The sequence below is a fragment of the Rattus norvegicus genome, chromosome 14 (genome assembly GCF_021556685.1).
Source record: "Rattus norvegicus strain SHRSP/BbbUtx chromosome 14, alternate assembly SHRSP_T2T, whole genome shotgun sequence".
Classification (NCBI taxonomy): domain Eukaryota; kingdom Metazoa; phylum Chordata; class Mammalia; order Rodentia; family Muridae; genus Rattus; species Rattus norvegicus.
Window position 1 is genome coordinate 87033903 of NC_141547.1, and position 9657 is coordinate 87043559.

Sequence of the window (9657 nt, forward strand, 5' to 3'; positions counted from 1 at the left end):
CTGATCCTTTCTCTGCTGGATTGATCAAGCAGTGAGAGGAGGCTATGGTGACAATGACAGTTGTAGAGGCAGTGGTAATGGATCAGTAGATAGTGTCCTCAGTAGTAACTGCAGTCGCACTGCTAGTGGAATTGGGAGTCTGGGGTGAGTGGGAAAAGTGGCAGCTGTAATAGTGGTTGCAACAGCCGTATCAGGAAGTGAGTTCTTCTACTATTAACATCAGAAGCGACTGTTTTAGCAGAAGCAGTAGGGTAATAGCAGTAGCAACAGTAGTATCAGATACATCATTTACAGTAACAGTATCCTAATGGCAGCAGCAGCATGGCTCTCATCCTGTACTAATGAGACTTTTTGTCACTAACTAATGCCTCACAGAAACATGGTTTGTGTTTCAGGAGGCTTGTTCTATGATTCAGGGTTCCAATGGTCTTGGGCAGAACATCCTGGCAATGAAATATATGATAAAGAAAAATCTTTACTTCATGAAGCAGGAAGCAGGCTCAGATAGAACATTCATTGTTATGGCCCAGAGATCCATTTCTCTTGGCAAGATCCAAATTTCGAAAGCATCTTCTACCTCAAAAGGTAATGCCACAAACTGGGACCAGGCATTCAATGTGGAAGCCTGTGGGGGCATTTCATATTTCAGACAGAGCAGACAGTAATGGTAGCCATAGTAGTTGCCATAGCAGCTGTTGCAGTGCAACAGCGATACTTATGGCCTTATAGTCAGCAGTGGTGGTGAGAGTAGTAACAGCAGTTTGATGCAGCTGAGACATGTGGTGAACAACTGGGTGAAGTCATGCACTGATACTGGAAAATGTAGCATTGGTGAACATTTCATTCTTTTCCGCGAATGAAGTCATTTTGTTTTCACAAAAATGAGAGGACCCAGCATCCCAATACCATGGCTGTTTTACAGAAGAGAAACCACAGCTTCCAAAGGTTAAGCCACTGACCTGGACTTCCATTGCTTAGGCATGACCATCTCAAATCCAAGAGAGGCTTCCGGCACCCATAGTACCCTGCCTCTGGAAGACAGTGGAAAAAGCTACAACTATCACAACATGAAGCTATTTCTGGCAAAAACCTCTGGTCTGATGGTAGGGCTTATCAGAGTGGGAACAGATTCACAGCAGCCCACGGTTACTATGCTGTAGCAGTGTTATAGCCAAGGACTCTGTGGTCCACATGAGGTAAAGGACTATGGAATCTGGGCGGGGGGCGGGTTCTTAAGTCAAGCGCAACAGCATTCTCTGGAGGACTTAGAGATGGGACAGCAGGATACTTCTGGATTTGTGATTTCAGTGGTGGGCAGGTCTGAGAAGTAACATTTGTGACAGTCTCAGGACATGCCCACCATGCAAGTCAGAAACACTGAGAAGCACATCTTAATTTGCTACAGTTCAGGGGTTGCCAACTTTGGGTATGACATTCATGTTTCTTTACAGGAGGCTGACTAACAAGTTTGCCATGAGGTTGATGTTCCTGGAGTTCAGACACTTGGTAAGGATGAGATCAATGGCATGTGATGTGCTCTGCGGAAACCTGTCATGGACTCTTATGAATCACTTGTGTTTGTTCTGAGAATAATGAAGATGATGAAGATGTGGGTTCTGTGTGAGTCCCACACATAAGGAATGTCTACCTGTCCCTGCCAGAATACAAGGACCACATCAGGTTTATAGAACATGGTGGAGAAACACTTAACTGGAAAAAGATATCCCTACACAGTCTCATGACCTTGACCTACCTTTTCTGTGGCACCCTCCTTCATCAGCCCCACACATCTCTTGGAAGTATTACAGCACAGTAGTCAGCACTGATCCAGCCTTCGCTCTGAGATGGCCATCTCTTTCCTGTCAGCACAATGTAGCCCTCCCAGTTTCTGGGTCTTGGTCAAAGGCCAGCAGCTCCAGAACATTTCGTTCACAGTTCCCGCCGAGTTCTTACCCCACCAGTGTCCTTGTTTGCATGGCTGCATCCCTCAGGGGGCTATGTGTTCCTGGAAATAGGAACTGGGTCATATTCTTTGAATCTTTAGCACAAAAGGCAACACAAGTCGCGTTTCTATAAACAACTGTTGAATTAATATTTTCCGTATTTCTAACCTTTAAAAAAATAACAAACTTGTGATCGATTGCTTTAAGCATGAGGGGTTTCCGTCCTTGCCAATTGGCATGTGCTTCCAGCTGTCGCTGAGGATTTGTGGAGGACTCATGCTGGCTCTATTGACAAGCAAAGTGATACATTTCACATCTGATCTGTGGAATGCCTATTTCTGACATGCCTACAGAGCCTTATCACTTCACTGGAGGTGTTCACTCTTAGCTGTGCTAATTCCAAGGTAGCACGACCATGTAAAGAAATGACTGTAATACCATCTGCTACCACTCTGCCAGAAGAGTGACTTGTGCTCCACAAGATGCACTTGCATGATTAGCTTCACAGTAGCACGGTGACATCCCAATTAGCAATGAGATTTCACGAGCCAGAACACTAAAACTAAACTGAGACTAAGGTGCCACCACAAGGAACCGAAGCCATTTCCCACTGAGACCCTACGATTTCATAGCCAAGGCTTCCTTCTTTTTTTAAAGCCTCGCTCTGTTATGAGTAAGTGAGCAGTGCTTTCTAAGACATGGCAGAACCCACAAGCTAATACACCTTCCTAAAAATGGTTTCTGGAGCCATGGTGCTTAAATAATGCCCACAGGGACAAGGAGGCCACAGGAGATTGCTCAGGTTTGTAGCTGTGAATGATAAGGAAATGGAACATTAAATTAGCCACCATGCTTTTCAGAAGACAATGGCCACACTTGCTAATACCATTCTACTTTGTCCTCAGTCCTTCTCTTGAGTCTTGTTCACTGCTGTTTCAGAGTTAACTGTGGTCTCTGAGATTAAGGAACTCTTGAGTGTTGAAGGAATGAATGAGAAGCATATTATGCTTTGTGTGAGCCTCCACATATCTTCTATGGTCCCTTTCCCTCAGTCTCAGTTGGCAGTTCACATATTTCTATGGAATTTTGATGCATATAGACCTCATACCATCAACGCAAAGATATTTCTCTCCATAAGCATCTAGGTACCTGGGGTCTGTGGAAAGTACAGATTGAATATCTCTGTGGTCACATCAGTCAGTTCTGGCTGAATCAACCTCTTATCTATATATCTATCTATATCGATATATCTATATATAATTCATATCGATCCTATCTATCCAGCACTATCTCCCTAGAATTTCCCTTCAAGGTTCTGATTCCCCCAGAGCTTACATTCTGTCTCCTTGTCTGCAATCCTGAGACGACTTGGATGGGGGCAGATTGAGAGAGCTGAGCACTCAGAGTTGTTGTACTCAGAACATGAGAGCACACACATGCATGTGCGCGCGCACACACACACACACTCATACACAGAGAGAGAGAGAGAGAGAGAGAGAGAGAGAGGAGGAGGAGGAGAGGAGGAGAGGGAGAGGGAGAGGGAGAGGGAGAGGGAGACGGAGACGGAGACGGAGACGGAGACGGAGACGGAGACGGAGACGGAGACGGAGGGAGAGGGAGAGGGAGAGGGAGAGGGAGAGGGAGAGGGAGAGGGAGAGGGAGAGGGAGAGGGAGAGGGAGAGGGAGAGGGAGAGGGAGAGGGAGAGGGAGAGGGAGAGGGAGAGGAAAGCTTAGTCCAAATATTAAAAATATAGGCCTTGCTGATTTGGAGGCCTCTGTCTTTCCTCCAACTCCCATGTATCAAGTCACTCACAGATCTCTCCACACGGTATCTGGCTACTTATGGATTGGTGTTCCCATCAGATAATGAGTTGTTTCTAGGCAGAATATGTATCTTTCTTTGTTTTTTTTTTCACTGTACTAATAAGGGCAATGCCTATCATACCGGAAGTAGGCCAACTAGTCACCAAGTGAGGAAAGGAACGTGATCTAATAACACTGTGCATCTGCCAATGACTGTATTGCTCTCTGATGGTTCCTAGACTTTTTCAGTTATCCTGGTTTGCAGTTTTAGTCAATCCAGACACCTAAGTTCTGGTACCTGTGAATCAAGGACCCTGGCCTGCTGTCACATAACTTCCATCCTATAAACTCTAGGGATTTTTTAAAAAAATAAATTATTGTGTGTATTGTATGTTTGTTTGTTTGTTTGGAGACAGGATTTTGCTAAGAGCCCCTGGCTAGTCTGAAATTCATTATGCAGACCAGGCTGACCCCAAACTCATAGAGATCCACATACTTCTGCATCCAGAGTGCTAGATTAAAGGTTGCATTACTACTGCTTGGCACAGTAGAGAATTCTTGAGGACTAGTGCTTCCTCTCACTCCTGTCTTTCTACTCTCCAAGATGTTAATACTAAAAAGACTTCTTTCCAATGATCATATATGTTACGCGGAGCATTAATGCATTCTCTGTGTATTCAGTATTCTGTGTATACAAAACAGAATCTAGAATGTCCCCTCTTACCCACATGCTGAAGGAAAGTTTGGTCTCCATGATGTTATTAGGAGATGGTACAAACCTTAGAAGATGGGACATACTTAGAAGGATACATGTCCCCCAGGAGTATTCTCCTGACTGCCTATCAGAATCCTGACACTTCTCCATCTTTTCTTTGCTTTCTGTGAGGAAAATAGTTTTTGCTGTGAGTCTTATCATGGCCTATATTGCTGCCACAGACCAAGGAAGAACAGGAACAAGTAACCATAAAGCCATGAGCCGAAGTAAACCTTTCAATCTTTTTTTAGATCCAATTGATAAGATATAATTGCCCACTTAAACATACAAAGCCCGGTACCATCCATCCCTTACAAACATTGATAACAACCTGTAAATACACAGAGCGAGATCTTTACGTCAGCCTCCTTTGTCCTGCCACCGCTTCTCCCTCTCTCTCTCTCTCTCTCTCTCTCTCTCTCTCTCTCTCTCTCTCTCTCTCCTCATTCCAGTCTCCTCCTCTTCCTTCAAACTTTTCTCCCACCCATCCTTCCTTTCATCCAATGACAGGCCTCCTTCTATCTTCTACCTGCCTCACCTGTGACATCATCCCACATTTCACCCTTTTTGTCTAATTAAAAAATTTTTTTTCTCTCAAAAGCTGAGCACAACTATTATCATTTTGTAATTAAAAGCATAAAATATATCTAACACCCAGTCCAACACTATATCAGTTAAACAGAACATTTAGTTATCCATTCCAGCTTAAGAAAGGCTTAAAATCTGTTATATCCTGGCTAGCTTGTATACTATCTGATAACTATCCAATAAAGTATATTCAGAGTTAAACAGCCTGATAGGCTATGAGACTATAATCAGTCTTCAACCCCATCAGAAATCTGAGAATGACCAAATATCTATACACATAGGAAGCCTAAAACGGCTTCCAGAACTGAGAGGTTGTAGAGACAAATCTCCACTAGCACAGTCCCCTGTTAGCCACATGGGAGCACAACTCTTCAGCCTTCTAGCCCAGAATCAACTGACAGACTCTTGAAATGCAGGTTTTGAAGGGCTGATCACCCTGTCTTGGCAGTTTATCAGTCAACTATTCTGCATAATTTGTCCTTTTCTGGACAGTATTTGTCTGCAGATGAAACAGGCAGTTTTGTCCAGTGGCTGCCTAGACACAAAGTATTACCTCACCTGGATGTAGAGATGTTCAAATTCTTCATTAAATCTGCCAAAGGGGAACTGTTAGGAGCAGATACGTCTCAACAAAAGATAAATTACTTTAAATCTCAAATTTTGTGGATTTCTAACATTTTTGAAAACTATCTACTTATATAAGACAATCTGTAATGTTGTCTTTATATCTTAATATCTTGAAAGTACTCTCACAAAGTCAGCAATATGTTTGCTATTTGGTCCTTAACTCACATGTCTAGTTAACTCAAAAGTTTGTAATGACACCATTAGAAGGACTGGCTCTAAACCTTGTACTTTTAAACACTTTTAACAAATAAATTCTATATCAAAGCAAAGATATGATTTTAGCTTAGTTAACAAATGAGATTACAACTGTGTAATTCAATCTTGCTAATTCCTCTCTGTTAAATCATAACCATTTCTAAATTCCTCATACAAACAACTTTAGAATAACTACTTTCAGGCCCCAAAAGTCCAGGGAATTGGGGCGACGACTCCTCTATAACTTCTTCAAGCTCTACATGGGTGTTGAGATACCCTTGGGGGTAGGGTTAGGAAGAATGACGCAAATGCTGTAGCCAATGTGTCCTGACTGGACCCAGCTGAAAGTCCTTGAGACCAGAAATCCAAGTAGGCACACTCTGTAAAATACAACTCTCAAGACAAAAGTTTAGAATCGAGATATCTTGTTTGATTCTCCTGAATCAATTTTTTTCAGGCGGTCTACCTCTATCAAATCTGATCAGTATGACTCTGTGAGGTTTCCAGAGCCTAAGCATATTTTTAAAAACACAAAGACAAAATCTTTCTCCCAAAATACTGTGTTCCTTAGTCTGTAACCAGAAAAGCTTGTATCTTGCACTCTCTCCCAGAGTAATAATATAACCATAAAACTCAAAGTCACACCCACCATGAAGACTAGACATTTTTTAAAAAGGAAGTAAGCTAAACAATGAGCCTGATAGGCTTTTGTATTCTGTGATATCAGGAAATTAACCCAAAATTCCCGTGGAGCTCACGTTAAGAGAATCCGAGCTTCCTGTTGTGGTAAAGATCAAAAATAATCACAAACCCTCGCTAGCCGGCATTAATGAACATATGGCCTTTAGCGGGGTAATTCATAAAACAAACCAAATACTTTCTATCAATTCCAATATCAATAAGCAACATATCAAACCAGGACTTTAGCCCAAAATATATCAATCTGTCAAGCTCTCTACCTGGAGCCACAGATTTTTATTTAACCTGAATATAATATATGTCTGCATTCACTCTCCCTGGTGTTACAGACATTTATCACAACTCTCTACTTGGAGTTAGTGACCAATTTTTCCCTATCTAAGTTCTGAACCATTGATGAAAATCCCCATGTGATTTGGGTAATCTCTTTACTCTCCTTAAAACAAACTTAAACACCTTCTATCAATTCTAAAACCAATAAGCAACTTAAAACTCAGGACTTCAGCCCAAAATATATCCATCTGTTAAGTTCTCTACCTGGAGCCACAAATTTTTCTTTAACCTTAATAACTTCTACAATATATGCCTGCATTCGCTCTCCCTGGTGTTACAGACATTCATCACAACTCTCTACTTGGAGTTAGTGACCAATTTTTCCCTATCTAAGTTCTGAACCATGGATGAAAATCCCCACCTGATTCAGGTAATCTATTTATTCTCTTCTTTCTAAAAACAAACTTAATCATCTTTTAATAATACCTGTAATTAAGAAGTAGCTTGTCTAATTAGGATTTCAACCCAAAATTCCCATGGAGCTCACGTTAAAAAGAATATGAACATCCTGAAAGACTTTCTAAACAACTTTCTTTAAAAAGCAACTTTTAATCTCTAACTCTCTGAGCTGCTATTACTTATCACACAGCCTGGGACCTTCAACCTGCCAGCTCAGACTAGTTTCCTGTTTCTTTGTTAAATTTCCCCACACTTGATATCACATGACTTAACGTGGTGCTGGCCTGCTCTTAGAAAATAAAAACTTTCTCTCAACTCTTAGGATTACTAGTGGATTTTTACCCATCACCTTGGTTCACCATCTGTTGTTGTAAAATATAAAAAATTAAAAAAAAAGGTAGTCTTTTACCTAGCTAGGTCCAGCATCGCGGTGCCCCAAGATATCTGCTAGATATCTTGGCGGAAACATACCCCAACTCCTCAGCGGCCCAGTGTCTCCTGCCGCCACACATTTCCTACACTCAAATCATCACATAAAAGAACACACAACACAATAATCTTAGATCCAACTGATAAGATATAATTGCCCACTTAAACATACAAAGCCCGGTACCATCCATCCCTTAAGAACATTGATAACAACCTGTAAATACACAGAGCGAGCTCTTTACATTAGCCTCCATTGGCCTGCCACCGCTTCTCTCTCAAACCTTTCAATCTTTAAGATGGCTATTTTCAGCTGCTTTGGTGTGACAATGAAAAGCTGACTAACACAATGTATAGAATAGCATATTTAATACCTACATCATAAAGCTATAAAATAACATCATGTATAAATACATTTTATAACAGAACGTACCTGTTTACATGCTGTAGTACTTCACACAATGTATAATATACATTACAATATGGAAATAAATAATATATGTGCATGTGTGTATAAGTATGAATAGTATATATTCAATGCTGTATTCAGATGTAGAGCTTATATAGATTTTGAAAAAGTTCAATAAACAACACCTTCAGAAATTTCTAAGTTATTAGAAGAGAATATGTCAATTTCTTATTTAACTATAAGAATGAAGCTCATGTAAAGATTTGTTTCTACACTGGTCTCATTTACAGCTTTCATTCCTACTCAAAGATGTGTGCTTTGCTAATTATGGAAAGTGATATTCTGAAAATTAATAAAATGCTCATAATCATCAAATTGGCTAAATAATTGAGGGGAACCCTGTGGTGTCTTACCACGAAGTGGTAAGAATGAAAACTCGGTTGAGATTGATTTTCTTAACGAGATCAGACTCTGGCGAGTCTAATGCCAGGTGGCTCATTGCCAACATATTTAAATACAGTACATTTTTTGGCAAAAGTTTTCAGGCAACAGTTATTTCGATTCCAACTGCACAATAAGCCTTAAGGTGTGTCCACATAGAGACCCTGTTATAAGGTACTTGTGACCATGAGAGAGGGTTCTATAGCTAAGGGGTCTACAATCTAATATGGTTTCTGATTGAGAGCAATAGAGCTCCACAGACTATAAAATTCCAGTGACATCTCTCCTATGGATAGGTTTAAACTGGGAGCTAAAAATAATGGTCGAGGGAGAGTCTGGGATAAGCATTGTGGGAAATTTGGCTGAGGTCTAGTTCTATAGCAAAAGCTGTGTCAAGTCTGCCTCCAAAAATAGCAAAAAAAAGTCACCAGGTCGTTAACAGTATCTACTCCCAGCCATCTGGGCAGAAAACAGGTAATTCTCCTCTGAGGAAAAGTCCCTGAATGTTTAGCATTCCTAGTTCTTTAGTGCTCTGTGAATACAAGGACCTTTGTATCATCAGTACATAATAATAAATACTAAGTCCATATTCAATAGGATGTTGCCTATACATGTTTTTGTCCCTAACTTCTGTCTAGATTTCTTTTTCTCCAAGCTTGACTTGCTTTTATGCCATACCCATGATACCTTTATACAACACTGGTGTCTTTGCTGAAATTGTCTTTTCAGTAGCACAGTCTCCACCTGTGTAGTGGGTCACTGGCCCATGTCTCTAACCCATGTCCTGGAGATGTGGCAGTCAGCCATTTGTTTTCTGCAAGGAATGAGAGACTCAGTCATAAAGGGGAATGCAGGGTTGAACTACACCTTGTCTTCGACACAATGCCTAGCATCATTGAATTTGTTGAGAAGTTACTTTCAGATGGCTATATATGTATGCTCCTTTTTATTTCATATTTTCAAAATGGTGTGATAGCAGTAGAATACGTTGGCTGCTGTTGGCCATTCTTGGAGTGTGGGACAGGGCCTCTTTTCTGGAA

The 9657-nt window shown here is 41.0% G+C and overlaps 1 long non-coding RNA gene across 1 annotated transcript; it reads left to right on the top strand.

Moving 5' to 3' along the window:
• The first annotated feature begins 755 nt into the window (after positions 1 to 755).
• LOC148001442 (uncharacterized) lies at positions 756 to 2092 on the top strand. Its single transcript, XR_015637118.1, has 2 exons — positions 756 to 1196; positions 1452 to 2092. It is a non-coding gene; the product is annotated as an uncharacterized LOC148001442 (long non-coding RNA).
• Positions 2093 to 9657: the final 7565 nt, after the last annotated feature.